Source organism: Pongo pygmaeus, chromosome 22 (assembly GCF_028885625.2).
Source record: "Pongo pygmaeus isolate AG05252 chromosome 22, NHGRI_mPonPyg2-v2.0_pri, whole genome shotgun sequence".
In the NCBI taxonomy this organism is placed as follows: Eukaryota; Metazoa; Chordata; class Mammalia; order Primates; family Hominidae; genus Pongo; species Pongo pygmaeus.
In genome coordinates this window covers 47,149,113-47,164,643 of record NC_072395.2, presented here as the reverse complement: position 1 = coordinate 47,164,643, position 15,531 = coordinate 47,149,113, and the positions used below count along the sequence as shown (strand labels likewise).

Genomic DNA, 15,531 nt, shown 5'->3' with positions numbered 1-15,531 from the left:
TATGATACAATCATCCTGCATACAACCAAAAATACACTGACCCCTTCCCCAGAAGAGGAAGTAAAGTCCTTGAGTGATATTTACTCTTTCCCTTGATACCCCTAATTTAAACACTGTGGTGTGAAATTAACAATACTTACATACTATGACAAAAATCAGTGGATCTTATGTTGCATGGTAAGGGAACAGGAGAGGAAAGAAAACAAAGATACACACACACATGCACTCACACATGTACACACACACACACATTCATAGCAGAATGAGGAGGAAATATATGTGACCGTTAAGTCCATTTCTGTAACTAGTTACATTGTTGTAGCTGGTATTAATAATCACTTCCTTCCATTACCCATTCTGTTTTCCCTTTGCCTTCAGCAAGCACCTCAGCTGGTTATGGTTCTTTACCCAGTGGGGTGACACAAACATTCATTCCTCAAAGGTCTGGGCCATTACTAGCCCAGCCTGGATTGGACTGTTGTCATTTTCCATTGACCTTAATCACAGGACATAGTAATACTAAGAGATACCAGAAGGTATCTCCTATAATCCAGTCATAATCTTCCTTACCTTCATTGTGGAGCTATAGTACAATTTCCCCTTGGTAATCAGGACCAATCACCCAGCCAATATCACAACTTCCTTGCCTGTGGTTTTTGAGGCATGAGGAGCCCAAAGTGGCTAGGTAGCAGTCCTGACTTTCTATTCAATGGAATCATCGCTGTGTCTCTTGGTGGTAGCATTCCTTCCTCCAGAAATAAGACCTCTAGCCCAGCAGAGCATAAAGTCATAAGAATAAAAAGCAAAATTTTGCTAGTGGGTAATAGTGAGTCACTCCAATTTCCTTGGACCCAAGAATCCTGGCTATCAGAGAAGTAGTACCATGTATTAGATGCTGATACAAAGCATAGAGAGCCTTCTGGAGAACCTTGCCCTAACTCTGCAAGGTATTACCACCTAGCTGACACGATAACTGCATCTACAAGAGGCCATTCCACTGTTCTATCAAGTTAGCTGCTTCAGGATGGTGGAGAACACCACCAGACAAGGCACTTGGCAGTGGCCATAGCCAGGTCAGCCTCGGCAAATGGGAGTCTATGTTGCCAAACCCATGCACAACCTCCACCCTTGCCACCACGGCCACTTTGCTCAGGAATTCACTGGGAAATGACAAGGGTGGCTGGAAAAAGTATGGCAGGTATTCATAGAACAAGTCATCCTACCCATTGATTATTAAAGTCCTACTCTGCTGAGGTCACCCTTTGGTGAGCATTCATATGGATACAAATATATTCGCTTTTTTCACCTATTTATAGAGGTGTGAACACCTATGTCTTCCACATATTTGTCACTAATCTTCTAATGATGTTTCTTCCAAGTTCCTGACCATCCAGTCAGGATGACCCCAGCCTATGAATCAGCATATAATTGCATGTCTGGCCATTTCTCCTTCCAAGTAAAGTGAACCATCAGAAGTGTGGCTCAGATTTCTGCCCAATGGGAGGATTTCCCTTCACCACTGTCCTTCAGGGGTGGCCCAGAGAGGGGCTGTAGAGCTGCAGCCATCCACTTTCAGGTGGTGCCTGGATATTGTGCAGAACCATCTGTAAACCAGGCCTGAGTCCTCTCTTCCCCTCTCAACTGATTCGCTACATGTAGCCATAGGGAAACTCCCATGAAGCTGGGAGAAAAGGCATAACAGGGGTGGAACCACAGGCATTTGGGTCACTTTTTCATGTAACTTACTTGTGTTTTCAGGGCCCACTTGGGACCAATCATATATACCACTTCATTTGATCATGGAGTGTTGCTTTACATGCTCGACTCTATGGCTTGATGGGTCAGACAATATCCAAACCGTGATAGGCAGCTCTGGTTTCATGATAACTTGGTGACCCATGGTTTCATGTTCAGTCTCTATTAAGGCCCAGTAGCAGGCCAAGAGCTGTCTCTCAAAAGGAGAGTAATTACCTTCAGATAATGGCAGGGCCTTGCTCCAAAATTTTAAAGCCCTGTGCTGCAATTTGCCTACAAGGGCCTGCCAAAAGCTCCAAACAGCATCCCCATCTGCCACTGCCACTTCAAACGCCATTGGATCTGCTGGATCATATGGCCTGAGTAGCAGAGCAGCAGGCACAGCAGCTGGGATCTAGTGCAGTGTTTTCTTTTTCTAGGTCCCACTCAAAGCTAGCAAATTTTTAGGTCACTTGGGTAAACGGCCACTATCTGGTTAAGTGTATCATAATCCACTGTCATTCTCTATGATCTGTCTTCTGCACAGGCCAAACAGGAAAGCTGAATGGAGATATAGTGGGAATCACTACCCCTGCATCTTTCAAGTCCTTCATGGTGGCACTAATCTCTGCAATCTCCCCAGGAAAGCAGTATTGCCTTTGATTTATTATTTTTCTAGGTAGAGAACATTCTGATGGCTCTCAGCCTTTCCTACCATAATAGTTCTCACTCAACATGTTCAGGGAAGCATTGTGAGGATTCTGCCAGTTGGCAGTGAATTCATTCCAGTGAATTCTGGAACTCGGGGAATAACCACAGGATGGATTAAGAGGCCTACTGAACCCAGTGGAAGATGGACCTGAGCTAAAACTCCATTGATCACTCGACCTTGATAATCCATACAGAAGTTTGGGGTCTCTCCATTCAGAGCCAATGATATGGTTTAGCTGTGTCCTCATCCAAATCTCATCTTGAATTGTAGCTCCCATAATTCCCATGTGTTGTGGGAGGGACCTGGTGGGAGGTAGTTGAATCATGGGGCAGGTCTTTCCCATGTTGTTCTTGTGATAGTGAATAGGTCTTAGGAGGTCTGATGGTTTTATTAAGGGGAGTTCCCCTGCACATGCTCTCTTGCCTGCCACCATGTAAGATGTGACTTTGTTCCTCCTTCCCTTTCTGCCATGATTGTGAGGCCTCCTCAGCATGTGGAACTGTGAGTCAGTTAAACCTCTTTCCTTTATAAATTACCCAGCCTTGAGCATGTCTTTATTAGCAGCTAGAGAACAGACTAATGCAGTAAATTGGTACCAGTAGAGTGGGGTGCTGCTATAAAGATACCCGAACTTGTGGAAGCAACTTTGGAACTGCTAACAGGCAGAGGTTGGAACAGTTTGGAGGGCTCAGAAGAAGACAGGAAAATGTCAGAAAGTCTGGAACTTCCTAGAGACTTGTTGAATGGCTTTGACCAAAATGCTGATAGTGATATGGACAATAAAGTCCAGGCTGAGGTGGTCTCAGATGAAGATGAAGAACTTGTTGGAAACTGGAGTAAAGATCACTCTTGCTGTGCAGAGACTGGCAGCATTTTGTCCCTGCCCCAGGGATCTGTGGAACTTTCAACTGGAGAGAGATGATTTAGGGTATCTGACAGAAGAAATTTCTAAGTGGCAAAGCATTCAAGAGGAAGCAGAGCATAAGAGTGTGGAAAAGTTTGCAGCCTGACAGTGCAATAGAAAAGAAAAAATCATTTTCTGGGGAGAAATTCAAGCCTGTTGCAGAAATTTGCATAAGTAACAAGGAGCCAAACGTTAATCACCAAGACAATAGGGAAAATATCCCCAGGGCATGTCAAAGACCTTCATGGCAGCCCCTCCAATTACAGACCTAAAGCTTAGGAGGAAAAAATTATTTCCTGGGCCCCATCCAGGGCCCCCCTGCTGTGTGCAGCCTATGCAGTTGGTGCCCTCCATCCCAGCTGCTCCAGCCATGTCTAAAAGAGGCCAAGGTACAGCTCAGGTCATGGCTTCAGAGAGTGCAAGCGCCAAGCCTTGGTAGCTTCCACATGGTATTGAGCCTGTGGGTGCACAGAAGTCAAGAATTGAGGTCTGGGAACCTTTGCTTAGATTTCAGAGGATGTATGGAAATGCCTAGATGTCCAGGCAGAAGTTTGCTGCAGGGGTGGGTCCCTCATGGACAACCTCTGCTAGGGCAGTGCAGAAGGGAAATGTGGGGTCAGAGCCCCCACACAGAGTCCCTACTGGGGCAGTAGCTAGTGGAGCTGTGAGAAGAGGGCCACTGTCCTACAGACCCCAGAATGGTAGATCCACTGACAGCTTGCATCGTCCTCCTGGAAAAGCCACAGACACTCAACACCAGTCCATGAAAGCCACCAGGAGGGGAGCTGTACCCCGCAAAGCCACAGGGGTGGAGTTGCCCAAGGCCTTGGGAGCCCACCTTTTGCATCAGCATGACCTGGATATGAGACAAGAAGTCAAAGGAGATCATTTTGGAACTTCAATGTTTAATGACTGCCCTATTGGATTTCAGACTTGCATGGTGCCTGTAGCCTTTTCGTTTTGGCCAATTTCTCCCATTTGAAACAGGTATATTTACCCAATGCCTGTACCCCCATTGTATCTGGGAATTACCTAACTTGCTTTTTATTTTACAGGCTCGTAGGTAGAAAGGACTTGCCTTGTCTCAGATGAGACGTTGGACTGTGAACTTTTGAGTTAATGCTAAAATGAGTTAAGACTCTGGGGACTGTTGGGAAGGTATGATTGGTTTTGAAACGTGAAGACGTGAGATCTGGAAGGGGCCAGGGGCACAATCATATAATTTGGCTGTGTCCGCACTCAAATCTCATCTTGAATTGTAGCTCCCATAAATCCCATGTGTCATGGGAGGGACCTGGTGGGAGGTAATTGAATCATGGGGATGGGTCTTTCCCATGTTGTTCTCATGATAGTGAATAAGTCTCACAAGACCTGATGGTTTTATAAAAGGGAGCTCCCTGGCACATGCTGTCTTGCCTGCTGCCATGTAAGACATGACTTTTCTCCTCCTTGCCTTTCTGCCATGATTGTGAGGCCTCCTCAGCATGTGGAAGTGTGAGTCAATTAAACCTATTTCCTTTATAAATTACCTAACCTCTGGTATGTCTTTATTAGCAGCATAAGAACAGATAAATACAGCCGGTGTCCAGCAGTCCCCAAAAGTTCTGATTATTTCCTTTTCCCTAATATAATTACCCTTTTAAGGCTGTATGTTCCTCTGGGGAAAGCTGGAAAAAAGATTAACAGTATAAATTTTCTATAGTATAATGAGGGCTCTTCCTTGAGTGGGCCCAGTCTCACTCAAGGGGTTCTGAGTTTGTAAAAAGCTCAAGTCTGGGAATTGATTGAGGGGTCATGAGTCTGTTTTTATGATTCAAATTAGACTTTTGTTCACTTGACCTATAACTTTTCTGCTTATACAGATCAAGTAAGAATTTAGTAGGCTTCCTATCTATTTCACTTATATGAGCACCATGATCAATTAGCTAATGCCAGAGTCTGCAGAAGTAGACTGTTCTGACTGCTGCTTTGACTCTGCTGTCCATTACAGTAATCCTGCCCACCTTACCTTTGGCTGTTTAGTGCCACTACCTTGTCCCTGCCACCCAATAATAACTATTTATTCCCATTGTGTTTAGGTTCCCCAATTCAGTAACTGTGGTTCTTATTGTGAGGTCTGGTCTACAGAAAAGAGCAATCACAGAGGTCTTCAAGAATGCTGTGGCTCCTCTCACAAATTTACTCCTCACAGTATTGGTGAAATATATGTCTTCTACAGCCTCCCAGTGTGGGTGAGTAGATCCTAAATGACAAAACCACTCTAACATTCCAATCTCCCTAAGCCTTTGATTCCCTCCCTCTACATTAAACTAAGGTAGGTAGGTCATTTCCAATTTGCTCACAGTGATACACCTTTGGATCTATGTTTCAGCCAATCAACCAACCAAACAAACTGTTAGAGCCCTTTCTAACTCCATGAATTGCAATATTAGATGCAAAATCTCTGCTTAGTGAGCCCATGTCAATAAATTCAGCCTGATCCAATTTTATGTTCCTTCCACAATTATCCCACACTTTTAGTATACAGCCCTACACATGTTCCATGGACTTCTGCCTGCATTAATTTAAAAACTCAAGCAGTTCTTCTGACTATAAGTACTCTCTTGGGTCACACATGGCTCACCTTTAGGGGCCTGTTAGAACTTAACTCAAGTTATAGGTCTGGAAGCAAAGAGGGATGGTGGGAGTGGGTCCTGAAGAGAATCAGCATTGTCTTCCAAGGCAACTGCCTCAAGTGAAGTCATTACAATTTCCTCAGGCAATGCAGGGTTAATCCTCCTGAGACCCAAGTGGACAGGCTGATACCACTGGGATGATGATGCCATTACCTGAGAGTGGGAAGGCCATGGCCACTGGAGTTGAGGAGGCCACTTCTGCTGGGGGTAAGGAGGTCAATTCCACTGGAGATAGGGAGACATCTGCCACTTGTGAAGCAAAATAATCAGAATTTAGGGGCTCAGTGTCCCCAGCTTCATCAAGGTCTTCCCACACCTTTCTATCCCAATTTACAGGATCCCATTCTTTCTTAATCAATGCCCTCACTTTTACCCTGTGAGGCTGGGAGCTCAATTTGTGTTGTAATTCAGTCAGCTGAAAGATAAGGTTCTGTGTTTGATTTTCAGCAATTTCAGCTCTGTGGCTACACATGATCAGGGTCTTTTTTAGGGCACACCAAGAAGCTCTTGAGTCATTTATGTAGCACTTGAACTGGAGTCCCTGTTCAGCACTTCAAGTCCCTGAGCTCAGCTCATTAGGAACAACCAACCAATTCATTATATTTGTTCATTTTTCAGAAATATTTGTAAGTATTATATACAGATTCACCTAGATCCTTGCTTCTCATAGTTAGTTAAGTGTATTCTATGCAGCTATTTTGTGCATTTCTATAAACAGTTTACACCATGGACTGTCATTGCCCTCTTTACTACTGGAAATAGCAACATTAGTGTCTTTAAATCTAATCAGATTAGAGACTCAATTTCAGAAACTCCAGAACTTATTTTAGAAAATTCGTATTTAAAATTCTGGCCCTCTAGAACTACTCTCAGTATCAAAATCTGTATTCGGGTTCTCCAGAGAAACTCTCATGCAGGTCCTCTAGAAAACTCCAATATGGATTTCGATACTAACGTACATATATACACTTATCATGAGGAGTTAGCTCACATGATTGTGGACATTGAGAAGCCCCAGGATTTGATGTCTGCAAACTGAAGACCCAGGAAAGCCCCTAGTGTGATTCCATTTGACTCCAAAGGCCAGAGAACAAGGGGAGCTGAAGGTGTAAATCCCAGTCAGAGGGCCAGAGAAGATGAGAGAAGCTGTCCCAGGTCAAGTAGGCAGGCAGGAAGCCAAAAGAAGCAAATTCCTCCCCTCCGTTTTGTTTTCTTCAGGCCCTCAGAGGATTGGATGATGCCCATCCACATTGGGAGGGCAGTCCTCTTTATTGAGTGCACTGATTTCAATGGTAATTTCATCCAGAAATATCCTCCGGACTCCGCCAGGAACAATGTTTAATCGGGGCACCCTGTGGCCAGTCAAGTTGACACATAATTAACCATCGCAGCCAAGTAGCCATGTTTAGTTAGGCCATGTTTTCCAAATTACGCACCCCCTCTGCATCCTAATATTTCAAGTGTTGAGCCAAAGTATTGCTCAAACAATATCAACAAGTGCTAATACTGCTTTTTTCCCAAATCACAGTAAATAACCAAATTTTAAAAAATTTCACATACGTGCCCTTTATAATTTTTAAAATGTCTTTGCTCCCTGTGACCACTTGTCTAAACTAGAATTTAGTATAGGACACTGACTCTGCACTATTTATATAGTTATTTTAATTGACTGTCTCCTAAATAAGTTTGAAATTTACTGAAAAGTCCACATGGTTAGTGGGAAAAGTGGGAAATTAGGCTGTTGATTATTGACATACACAAGGTCCTGAAAGCCTGACTCAGTACAGCAGTGGTGTGCTAAGCACTGGGGAGACTTGGGTGGCTTTTGAGCTGAGAAGCCCAATTATAGCTGTGCCACAGGGAGATTTCTTTGACCACAGGGACCAGGAAAGATAATAGCAGAACTTCTCAAAATGTGGTCCTCTATCAACTGGATCAGAAGTCCCCAGGAGCATTTTAAAGTACAGAGGGAACACCCAAGACCTCCAGTCAGAATTTCTGGGAGCGGGACCCAGGAATCTACATTTTAACAGTCTCCCAGATTTTAATGTACATTGAAATTTACGAATCAGCAGGTGGGAGATAGGAAAACCAGTTCGGTGGCTGCAGAGATTCTGCTAAAGAGAGGTGATGAGAGAATAAACTAGAGGGATTTGATCTAGAATGAAACAAGTAATGACACACAAAGGAAAAGCCAGCAATGGACAAGCAGCCAAGGGCTTCTGACCAGGGTGACCGAAGGATAGTGGGGCCTTTAGCAGAAACAAGGAGGGTAGGAGAACCTGCTAGGAGGGTAAGAGAACCTGCTAGGAGGGTAGGAGAACCTGCTAGGAGGGTAGGAGAAACATATGAATTTGGTCGAAGGTAATATATATGTTTGGGTTTGGCCATTGTAAAAGTGAGGTGCTGGCAGGACATACTAGCAGGCACGTGGGATGCTCTGTCATTAGCAGATATCTGTGTGGCATTGTACATCTATGGTCGACTTGTATGCCTAGAAACTGAGAAACATAATGAGGCTCAGGCCATGGGGCAGGTCTTCTGGGAGTCTATTAGCTTTCTCTGCTTGTGTCCAGAGATGACACCCATTGCCCGACAGCGATCTGCAGATTAGTCCATTAGTCACACAAAAGTGATGAGAACTGGGGAAAGGAAGATAAACTACGTGAAAACCAGCTCATGGTTCCCACCCCACCGGGGCTACCTGACAACAGCATTTTCCAAAAGGTACCACAGTATTATTACTCTTGAGCTCTGGTTGGGATCTCTGTGCATGTCCTCATTGCAATAGTGCACCAGCAGTTCACTTTCAAAGGCAGCTTCAAAATCCTCACAGCTGTGTTTTAAACCCGGCCAATTAGATTTCACTGGAAAGTCAGTCGGGGCCAAAACCTGGGAGTAATTTCAAGGACACCTTTTAAGACCAAAAGGCAGCCTTTCAGGATTGACAGTTTCTGTAGATCCAAGTTACACAGAGCCTTTCATCTGCACATTAGCAGATGCATGACTCGGGGGATGGACTGGAAGGACTTATCTGAAACTGGAATCATCAGGTTTCCTGAAACACACACATTTTCTTGTTTAGCTTCCCGTCCACCAAGGGGGTCACCTGGGGAATATCACTGCCGGAAATACACCTAGAGGTTTTCAATTAAAATAAATTGCCTCAATCTTTGCAAATTATACAAGAACTGTCAGTGTCATCCCAAGGCCACAAACTCACTCTCAGGTAAGCTCCAGGGTGACAAACTTCAGAAACCACAGATGGGGAATGAAATCCCTTCAATGCTCACAGCCTGCCCTCTGTGACCTTCTGAATGGAGTCACAGTGCCTGGTCCTCATAAGCCCCAGGAAGCCATCAGCAGAAGCTGTGGAAAATCCACCCAGGTGATCAGTCCTCAGGCCTGCTTTAGTCTCTGGTTGCCCAAGGTCTTCCTCTCTGTCTCAGAGGACTCCTAAGGCCGGCTTAGGGATCGATGGCCTCACATATCCTTTCTCCAATCCAGCAAGCCTAACTCATCTCAAGGACAGTAAGCAACCCTCAAGCACCTCCCAAGTCCAAACCCTCCCTGGCCTCTGATCTTTATTGCCATCAGACTCTCCTGGGCACACAGAACAAGCAACACACATTTATGTTGCTTCCCACTCTAGATCATAAACTCACGTGTTGTGTTTTTGCTTTCTGGAATTCCCCTGCTAGCTCTATAGCCCCAAGAGAGGAAGTGTCCAGAGTTTGAATGAGTGACACTTGTATTGCTTACAGACTTTTCAAGATGTGAATATGTAAGACGATTCAGGACTATGCATGGTGACACATGGCTATGTCACTATATTAGTCTGCTAGGGCTGCCATAATGAAGTACCACACACTGGGTGGCTTAAACAACAGTTTTTTTGTTTTTTGCTTTTTTTTTTTTTTTTTTTTTTGAGACGGAGTCTTGTTCTGTCGCCCAGGCTGGAGCACACTGGCATGATTTAGGCTCACTGCAACCTCTGCCTCCCTGGTTCAAGCTATTCTCCTGCCTCAGCCTCCCAAGTAGCTGGGACCACAGGGGTGCACCACCACACCCAGCTGATTTTTGTATTTTCAGTAGAGACGGGGTTTCACCATGTTGGCCAGGCTGGTCTCGATCTCCTGACCTTGTGATCCGCCCAACTCAGTTCCCAAAGGGCTGGGATTACAGGTGTAAGCCACCGCGCCCAGCCAAACAACAGTGTTTTGTTTGTTTGTTTGTTTTGTTTTTAATACAATTCTAGAGGCTGGAAGTCTCGAATCAAGGTGTCAGCAGGGTTGGTTTCCTTCTGAGGCCTCTCTCCTTGGCTTATAGGTGGCCACCTGCTTCTAGTATTAATATTTTCACATGCTCATCCCTCTGTGAGTCTGTACCCTAATCTCTTTTTATAAGGACACCAGTTAGATTAGATTAAGGCCCATTCTAACAGCCTCATTTAACTTTGGTTACCTCTTTAAAGACCCTATCTCTGAATTCAGTCCCATTCTGATGTACTGGAGGTTAGGACTTCAAACATATGAATTTGAAGGGACACAGTTCAGCCCACAACAGCCACATAGCATGCACCCAGTGGAAATCCAAGCCCTCCTGTGCCTGGCCTCAGAGCCAGACTACCCACCGCCGTATTCCTCATGAGTTGGAGTGAGTTAGGGAAGACAGAAAGTTCAGTTAAGTCAGTTGCTTCTGGTTCACAGCTCTGGTAGAAAGTTCACTGGGAGGAAGTGTTGGAAATTAATAACTGGCAGGCTCCGGTCCTCACCTGTTTAGACCCCTATCTCCCTTGTCGATGGGTATCACCTAGCGCCTTTTACTGATCAGCTACCCTGGCTCAAAGCCATGACCCCCCAGCCTTCAGAGAAGAATCTCACAAACGATTCACACACAGCCCAGGTGACAGAAATTGCTGTACCTGCAGTGCTCTAGTTATGTGCGGGACCCAAGCACTTGGTCCAGGCCTGCTTGGAGCACTTGTGATCTCACTGGACAGAGGAGGCTGCGTGGAAGGCCCCATGTGGAGACGGGCCAAGGCACCGACCAGAGCCTGCTGGAGGCTGCATGCAGCTGTTTGAAGAGAATTGGTTTGATCCTCACAACGGAAGAGCCAAAACAGTTCACGAAATCTACTCTAAAAGGGCAAAGATACCTACATCTGTGTCAAAGAGAAGCGCTGCTATTTGTGAGAAAGCACTGCAAGATGGAACAAGGTGTGGTGCCGTTTAGAGGAGGGTCAGACCCCAGGCCCGGGTGAGAAATGCTTAGGGGAAGGTGGCCGTTGAGCTGAGTCTGGAAGGCTGCGTGCAAGTGGGAGGGGATCCCAGAAGTGGGGGGCACAGCCTGTACAATGACCAGATTCCAGGCCTGTTCTGACCCAAGCAAAGGCGAGTTTTCCAATTGTATCCCCAGAGCTACACGCTCCAGAAAGAGCAGGAGCTGAAGGCAGTGCCTGTAGCCAAAATAGCGCCTGCAGACAGCGGGAGAGGCCAGCCTGTTCTCAGACTCAGCACCCCTTCTGTATCAGAACCAAAAACTGGCTCTCCACTGTCAGCATTATTGCTTTCCAGGAATCTCCTGTTTTGTAAAGTATTTTTGCCAAGATGTGATGTTTTGCAAGCCCTGCAGCCCATCTCCCTCCTCCTCTGTGAAACTGATGAAACCATTCATCTTCCAGCCCCAGGCAGCCTTACCCCACCCCAGCCTTACTCCCCAAGTCACCCCAGAATCTGGCTAAGATCCAGGAGTCTCGGAGGCAGAAGACAAGCCCGTCTGTCTTAACCAGAGCTGGCGACATGGAGGGGCTGTGGTATCCTCACTGCCTGGTGAAGACAACTGCCTGTTGGCAGACACTCCTAAGGGGTCTAAAAATCTCCAAGACAGCCCCTGCATTTGGCAAGAGACAGGGTCGGATCCTTTCTGAGTATATTTTGACATGAATTGAGGGCAAGGGGCCCTTTCTGAAATATTTGCTAGCGGGCCATATTTTAAACTCATTGCACTGCTCAGTGACTCCTGCCCCACATAAACTAATCAATACGGTAAATATTTATTCAAATTCCCATTTATGAGACCAAAGGGAAAGTAGGTTGACCACAGAGGAAGTGCTTCATGCATGTTGATACCTGTACCCAGAAATCATTTATCCCAGCCTTGCAAGGAAACAGTAAATTTCACCAGGCCACTACCATGTATCAATCCAGGCAGAAACATCTTAAGGCTGGATGATATGTTATTAATATCGATCAAGCTATGGGACACATATTGTTCTAAAAATTGTACATGTATTAATGTACATAACCTGAAAGAGACTTCTATTTTACCACAAAAGCATCAAAATCCTACATTAAAAATGTAATACATTTTAAGAACATTTTTAAATTCAAAACCACACACCTGGGACTCTTTATGTCAGCATCCTGTGTAGTACCTCATGATAGTATGGCTCCACCATGAATACTGATAACAAACTGTACCTTTAATACCTTAAGACTTTAGGCCTAAGGACTAAACCCAGATTGTTCTATCTCAGTGTTCCTGGGAGCCCTGTGAAAGCTAAAAGCGAATTCGGGATTTAGTCTATATAGTGTAGAGAATTCCCAGCTGCTGTTTGAGCCCTTGCTGAGCAGCCATGCCAAGAAATTACCCCAGACCTTTCTGGTGACCTAGCCAGGGCCCAGGAGAGAGAGAGGGTGGACAGGTCACTTTGTCTCCACTCTAGTTTAGCCAGGACTAGGGTCATAACCTCCCCAGCAGCAAGCATGCAGCTTTGGGAGAAATAGAAAAGTAATCTAGTAAGAAAACACTGTAGGAGTTTAGAGGGCAAAATAGCTGCCACAAGACCTAAATGATGTCGGGATGCTTTTCAGAAAGTCTACTCTGTTCCCTACTTCTGGTGCAGTAGGAAAGACGTGTAAGATTGCAAAGTCATACCCCCGGGGGGATGAATGCCCTTAGCCCATGCCCTTGACAGGTGACTGCAAACTATTATGTAGTTGGACATATTTACTTTATATGCATTTGTGTGTGAGTGTGTGTCATGCCTATGGGGTTTCCTCCTCTGTGGACTAGGGAGTGTTGAAAGTTTCCCCTCTCTTCCATCCTTGAAGGAATATGTGACTCTAATAGTGAGGCTTTCAGTCATCCTGTCTAACCTTTGTCAACAAAGGGAAAATAGAAACCTCCAATAGAGCCCCGTAACCAGCCAATTTTTTCACCTTAGCCTAGGACAACACTAACTATGAACAGCAACACAGGTTAGGCAGTTGCCACTTTTCAGAGAAGCTTGCAGGAGGGTGGAATCTGATCCAAAATGTTTGCTGGGGGAGAGGAGACACAGAATGCAAATATATGGAGACCATGAATTTATTCACATTACAACTCAGAGATTCAAAGAAACTATTCTTTATTGTCTCTATAGCTTCATCTGATATTTCTCATGAGACGCTAGCCTGCTGGGCAGTAGGAGCTACTAAGACTGGCCAATTGACAATAGTTCAGGGTTTTTCCAATTTAAACTGCCTCCTTTCAATTTAAACGTTGAGTCTATTTATTCAAAGTTCAATTCCCTTTAGGGTAGCTCGTATTTTAACAGCCTGTATAGGACAGCTCAGATTTCCTCCTGTGGTTGCTTTGTTCCTTTCCAATATGGCAGCCAGTGTTGGAGGAAAGATGGAATTTTCATGATTTTGAGGAGGGAGGGAGTCATCTCTGCCCCCCTACTGGAAAACTCCCCTAGCCAGATTTCCTTATCAACTTCTGCCTGACACTTTGAGGGCACCCAGGCACTTCTGTTGGTCCATTCCATACTGGCGTTGAACACATCTAAAGAGACTAATCTCTGGTTTTCCCTCTGCCTGACCCATTGAATTGATGTGTATTGCCCAGGCTGGTGCAGGGACAGGCTATGAAACAGTCTCCTGCTAGAGTCCTAAACGGTGTTTCTCAGTTTATCCAACAGTCCGCCACCACCATCAACTCTGGGAGTGTGATGATGACAAGGGATATTAGGGCTGGGGCTTGGTCTCTCGCCTCCCTTTTTACTGTCAGCTCTCTGCCAATCCTTTCATGCCCTATGGAAGTAGCCAAAAGCAGGGGTCCTCCAAGAGGTCTGAAGCACCCCCCCACCGCCTTTTTTTTTTTTTTTTTTTTTTTGAGATGGAGTCTTGCTCTGTTGTCCAGGCTGGAGTGCAATGGCGTGATCTTGGCTCACTGCAACCTCTGCCTTCAGGGTTCAAGTGATTCTCCTGCCTCAGCCTCCCAAGTAGCTGGGATTACAGGCACCTGCCACCACGGCTGGCTAATTTTTTTTTTTTTTTTTTTGTATTTTTAGTAGAGACAGGGTTTAGCCATGTTGGCCAGGCTGGTCTCGAACTCCTGACCTCAAGTGATCCGCCCACCTCAGCCTCCTAAAGTGCTAGGATTATAGGCGTGAGCCACCATGCTCGGCCTGAAGCCCCTTTTTATATACCTATGAAGGCATGTCACCAGTCTTGATTTTTTGGCCTTCTCTTGGCTATCTGGATGTTTCTGGTGGCCCCATGGGATGCAAGTTTGTGATCAAGGTCCCTGATCCTGACCCAGTTGTCTTCCTTTTTGTTTCTTCTTTGCACTCACAATTCCAGGTCCACATAGGGTGGCCTTCAAGCTCTTCTCATAGATCACAGCTTTCCCCTGCCCAGGAGCAACAAGCCTCAAAGCCTACTTGCCACAGGCTGAAGTCTGTCTCTTCCATAATTATGGAAAATTTTTAGAATATGAGTCTTCCAGTTCTGGGTTTTAAAATGTTAATAAATTTTGAAAATCCTCTTCCTCTCTACAAAATCTGGATTTCAAGACTATTGTCTTCCTGCAAAATTCTATTTTGGATGTCATAAACTTCCTTTCTCTGTGCATCCTGACATAACAATTCCGATTATTTCCCAACTTCCCTGAGGGGCAACAGATGGCTCAAACTGCATAAGGAGAACTGGGGGGAAGTTCTGCCCACAAAAATGCCAAAGGGAAAAGCACATGAGTAGTTTGCAAAAACAAAAAGCAAACAACCAAAAAAACAAAATATCCTATCCCCATTTCATAAATCTATTACTGAGACTCAGTCAAATGCCTGTCCTCATCCTTATTTGCTCCTGTTCTCAGAACTACATGAACACTTTAGTGGATGAGAATGGGTTCATCAGAGGCCCAAAGCCTGCCCCATCTGGTGTCTCCATGGAATGATTACTCATCTCTGCCTCTCCTACTTCTCAAACTGTCTAATCAGACCCTACAACAGTCATATGACCCCACCACAACGAGAATCGGGTACTTATGACTATGACAGGAACTTGAGGAACAATATGATGTCTTTTCAATGTCAGAAATGACAAATGGGGCTTGACTTAACAGTTGTACAAAGTTACCAACTTATGGCCGATCTCTTTTGCCACATGATGAAAAGGTGTTCAGACAAATTGCCACAACTGTCTTAAAGACTCTGCAAAGGAGAGAACACAGGCCAG

At 45.1% G+C, this 15,531-nt stretch overlaps 1 protein-coding gene across 1 annotated transcript in view; it reads right to left on the bottom strand.

The window, feature by feature from the left end:
* KCNE2 (potassium voltage-gated channel subfamily E regulatory subunit 2) overlaps window positions 1–15,531 on the bottom strand; it is a 109,952-nt gene that overhangs the window by 80,694 nt on the left and 13,727 nt on the right. The window lies entirely within an intron of this gene.